Genomic DNA, 5,430 nt, shown 5'->3' on the forward strand with positions numbered 1-5,430 from the left:
TCACAATTCCCCCTTTTCAGCTCCTTTAGGAGATAACTCTAATTTGTAACGTTGAAAATCAAGTTTCCTCCTCAGGATCTTCTGGCTCGTCAATTAGTGGAGGAATTCAAAGAAACTTTTAATACACTTGATTCAGCTTGAAGCAGTTAAAACACAGTGCTGCCTGTGAGGGCTAAACTGAGCATAGCGGCAAGAAAAGTAAAACATACGACCAGCCAGAGGATGATGAGCAGAATCAATTGTCCATCATTTATGTTGTCAGCCGTTCTGGGTGGTATCTTCTTTCTTCAGTCACAGGGGTCGACTACCCTGTGACCTTGCCACTGACCGGGGATTATTTTGCCCCTTTGTTGAGGTCAGGGTTTGATTCTGACTCAGCCGGGTCAGTGCACCATCTTTGAAGGTCTGTGTGGATCTCCTGGACCGATCTGCCTGGTTCCTCTGCCGCTGCGCACTGGCTCCAATGGTACCAAGAGTCTCCTTTCCCTCTGAGCCGCACCACGTTGGACGTCCTCTCAGTCACCTGGAATGGACCAGTCCACCTGGGTTCAGCCCACTTCCGCTTGATGACCTTCAGCAGGACCCAGTCAACAGTGGGGAAGATGCCCTCGACCTTCGCCTGTCTTTTGTCCTGGACCTGTTTGGAGAAATCTGAAATGAGAGCTTGGAGTTCAGTAAAATATGCTTTGTGCCCTCTTTCGAATTCCATCTCCACTGGTGGCAGGCCTGCTCCTGGTCCTGGGAAGTGCCTTCCTGTGGAGAGTTCAAATGGGGTGAAACCTGCTCCCTGATTAACAGAGCATCGAACTGTCATTAGAGCCAACGGTAGAGCATCCAACCAATTTAATTTTGTCTGTGCACAGATTTTAGCCACTCTTTGTTTGATGGTTTGGTTCATTCTTTCAACCTTACCTTGTAATTGAGGGTGATACACGGTGCCAAACGAGTGTTTCAACCCCAACATTGCCTCCACCTGTTGTAGATGTTGGTTTTTCAAATGTGTCCCATTATCTGATCTAATTTTCTGTGGGAACCCGTGCCGAGGAATGTATTGATTAATCAAAAACTTCACCACTGACTTGCTATCCTCCTTTGTTGGCCACGCCTCTGGCCATCCTGAAAACACATCCACACACCTCAACACATACCTGTGCCCTCTGACCGTTGTCCCCATGTCTGTGTAGCAGTATCACTATCTCCCTGCCTGGCCTGGTCTCCAGCGGAAACATACCTGTCTCGGATTTAATGGTTGGCTTAGAGTTGTACAGGGAACATATGGAACAGCTTTTGACCCAATTCTTTATTGTGTCTGATAAAAACGGATGCCACCATTCTTTCAGATTTTGACTCATCTGAGCCGCTCCCACATGACCGATTCCGTGTGCTTCTTCCAGTGCCCGCTCTCTGATTCCAGGGGGCAGTATTAGCCGTCTATCAGGCCCTCGCCAGATCCCCTCAGTTTCAAGTCCTCTCTGTTTGCATGTGGTGAGGCCCCCTTTTGACATCGGCTGATGTCAGTCAGCGTGACCTGTGGAGACATTTGTAGTTCTTCTTCCATACTCACCATTTGTAGTTGGGGCAGATAACCTGTCGCTCTTTTTGCTGCCGCATCTGCTTCTCGGTTCCCTGTTGCTACTTCTGTAATGGCATTGTCATGACCTTTGCACTTAATGATAGCCACCTCCTGGGGAAGTTGCAGAGCTTCTGCTAATTCTCTCATTTCCCACTCGTGTTTAATGGGTTTTTTACCTGTCGTGAGGCATCCTGCTCTGATCCATTGTCCCAGTTCCACATGTGCTGCTCCGGCGGCATAGGCAGAGTACGTATAGATGTTTATTTGTTTTCTTTCTCCTAGTTTGAGAGCTGCAATGAGAGCCATTACCTCTGCTTTTTGTGCGGATTGCTGTCCTTCTAGTTGCTGGGCCTCTATTGTCACCCAGTTAGGTCCTTCCTTCTTCACTACCGCGTATCCTGCTTTCAGTCCACCTTTTTCATCTTTGTAGCAACATCCGTCTGAACATTTCTTCAGCATCTGTTAATGGTTGAGCTTTCAGATCTGGTCGTACCTTTTCATCCTTTTGTGCTTCGTGTTCACACTCATGCAGTGGTCCGGTTCCCATCCAATCCACCATGTTGATTCCTTCATGGGTGAATGTGATGTTTGGTGCTTCCAGTATTTTACTGAGTCTCTGTTGCCTTAGTGATGTCAGGGTGAATGTCTGGGAGTTGACATATGCCATAATGCTATGTGACGTGAGTACCCTTAGGGGGTGTCCCATCACTGTGTGTGCTGTTTTTTGAATCAGTTTTGCTACCCCTGCTGCATGTTGTGACATTTTGGGTGTCGTTTTTCCATCGAGTCTAGCATTATGCTGATGTACATGAGTATGCTCCTTTCTCCCCCTTTTTTCTGAAACAGAACACCGTTAACCACTCCTTCTGTTTCAGAAACGTCAAGGAAAAATGGAGACTGGTAGTCAGGTCGGGCCAGGTCTGCGGCCTGTGCTAGTTTGTGTTTGAGTTGTATGAAGACTGACTTGGTGTCTTTGGTCCAATTTAGTTTAGTATTGAGGTTACGCATGCCATGCTCTTTAATCAAGTTACGGAGAGCCTGTGTCGTGCCCGTATATTCAGGAATGTAATTGCGACTGTACCCTGTCAGACCGAGAAACGACAACATTTCCTTTACAGTCATGGGCTTTGGGTGATGCAGAATGGTAGATCTATGTGCAGGTGACATGCCAGCTCCTTTTCGCGAGAGTACTCTGCCCAAAAAGGTAACTTGTGTCCTGACCGCTTGGAGTTTGTTTTTACTGACCTTAAAACTGCGTCCAGCCAATCGGATGAGGACAGCCTGACGTTGGTGTCGGTGCTGCCATGAGAAGATCATCTACATACTGGGTGTCGGTGCTGCAATGAGAAGATCATCTACATACTGGATTAGAGTGGTGTCGGAAAACCATCCAGGGCTTGTTTTAGTACCTGATTGAATAGTCCTGGTGACAGCGCAAATCCTTGTGGTACCCTGGTGTATCGCCACTGTTGTCCTCTAGGTAAAGGAGAAAATGTCTCTGCATTCGTCTGCTTGTGGTAAGCAGAAAAAAGCGTGAGCCAAATCAATGCATGCGAACCATGGTTGGTGCGGTCCCAAATTAGTGAGTGCCACATAGGGGTTGGGCACAGCAATGGTGGCTGTGGTCAGAATTCATTTATAGCTCTTAGATCATGTGCCACGCGATATTTACCTGTCTCTTGTTTTTTGATTGGGAGTATGGGAGTGTTCCATGCGGAGGTGGATGGTTCTAATACCCCGGATTTGATGAGACCTGCAATTGTTTCAGCTCTACCTGCTTCTGGTTTGTGGGGATATTGTCTGATCCATAAGGGAGTGGTGTCTGCCACAGAAAATGTAACAGGTTGACAATCAGTGAGCCCGAAATCCGTGGGCCCTTGAGACCACAATTCCTCAGGGAGGGTAGATAGCATCTCTTCCACTGAGGGGTGGGCCATCTTTTCCCTACCGTGGTTTCTGGGAACGTGATCATGTTGTAGTGCAGCTGTGTCTGTTACTCTTAGGTTAATGCAGTAGGTTTTGCAGGTGGGTGAGAACGAGACAGCAGGTATCTGAGTCGTTATCCAATCGATGGCTGCTTTGGCTTTTTTGACCATCGGGCCAAGATCTTTAGCTTGATGGTTAGGATGTACTGCGAGGGAAACGTGTGGAACTGCTTCGTCCTGCATACGATACCAAACCATCTGTTCTTTGGAGAGGATTGTGGCCGCGGCTACACCCTCTGGACCTGCATAAATATTTTGTGATGTGCCATTGTTTACCTTCCAGGTGTGCTTCGAATTCTTCCTGATGCCACTCATTGCTCATCCGGTCGTAGAAGAGGGTAACATGAGGTGGGTCAGGCGGAGGGACGTAGGGCTCGAGTAGGGAGATCCAGGGTTTCCACTGCAGGTAGGCAGACGGGAGGCTATTACAAAGGGGGGTTTCAGGCTGTAACATACCCCAATAGATGTCCACCAGCTCGTCCTCCAGTGGCTTAATAAGGTACTGCCCTGCTCCGTGGGTGTTAGGATTACATCAGAGGCATGTTCCATCTAGTAGAGTCACAGTGAGTCCATCCGGACTGCACAGGATGGAGGCTCCTAGTTTGATGAGAAGATCTCGCCCCAACAGGTTAACAGGTACACCCGGATAGACAACAAATGGATGCAAAAGAGTCTGTTTACCTAATTGGGTTTTCAGTGGTATTGTGACCGGCAGTTTCTGTCCAACCCCAGAGAAGCCCACGATGTTCACTGTTCTCGAGGAGATAGTCACTTGTGGTGGTTCAGAGTTTAGAGTTGAGAGTGTGGCTCCCGTGTCGACCAAAAATGACAGGTCGTCATCCAACACCCTTAGAGACAACATAGGATCTGCCTTACCTATGTCATCTGGGTTTCTCTGTGGGGTGTGTCACTGTTGTTTATAGGTGCCGGGCTCCTCCCACTCGTCCCCTCCTATCAGGGGATATTGTCCATCCTGGACCGGTGCGGCCTGAGGATCAGGGGTCCTCATTCCTCTGGGTGGTCCGCCATGCCCACGTGGTGCAGGTCCCTGCATATGACATTCTCTTGCCCAGTGTCCAAGTTGTCCACACATGTAGCACTCACCTCCCGCCTGCTTTCCCCGAAGCAGTCTCCCACGGCCTCCTCCACCTCTCACCCAGTCCCTTCCACCTCGAGCTCCTCCCCTGTATCCTCCCCACGAGTTCTGAGCTCGCCATTGGGCAGCTGGTCCCCTTGGTGGACCATGCGGTCTCGGTTGGGGGGTCCACAGGGGTACTGGAAACGGATCTGGTGTCTCTGGTTCAGGGGGCAGCTGGGACACAGTTCCCCAGCCATTTTCTGCAAACTGCGAGACATCATTTGTTTATGCATCGTAATTTCTTTTTTCTTTGTCATTTACCTTTTGTCTCGCCTCTCCCAGCTGTAGCTTCAGTAATTGTGTTTGAAGATCTCTTACTGAGGTTTCTTCTTTGTTCGCCTCATCTTTGGCTCTCTGCAGGTGGTGCACTAGATGCTTTTCCCATATGTTAGAATCACTTCCTGGTAAGTCAAGGTTACTCATCATGCTTTCTCTTACCGATTCAGGCACTCCATGCAACACAGCTTTGCGAAACCATTCATGTTGAACCCCAGCCTTCCCGGGGTGGCACCCAGTGTGTCTGGTTCACTCATCTTTAGACTGAGTTAGATATTCTCGAGGATGCTGGGACGAGATCCAGGTTATTTTAGGAATGACGGCCGTGTTAGGGAGTGGAAATTTGCTCCTAATAGCTTGCCCTAAGGGGTCTATTACTGTTGTTAGTGGCATGTCATCAGGGTCTCCATGAGTGTCAGCGTCTAGTTCAATGTCTTTCAAGTCATGTCGGGACATGC

General features: G+C 48.8%; 1 pseudogene; it reads right to left on the reverse strand.

The window, feature by feature from the left end:
* Positions 1-1,423: 1,423 nt before the first annotated feature.
* On the reverse strand, positions 1,424-4,893 carry LOC147250435 (uncharacterized; annotated as a pseudogene).
* Between the last annotated feature and the right edge of the window lie 537 nt (positions 4,894-5,430).

Source organism: Aulostomus chinensis, chromosome 13 (genome assembly GCF_037954235.1).
Source record: "Aulostomus chinensis isolate RoL2024-O1b breed Wild chromosome 13, RoL_Achi_v1.0, whole genome shotgun sequence".
Lineage (NCBI taxonomy): Eukaryota > Metazoa > Chordata > Actinopteri > Syngnathiformes > Aulostomidae > Aulostomus > Aulostomus chinensis.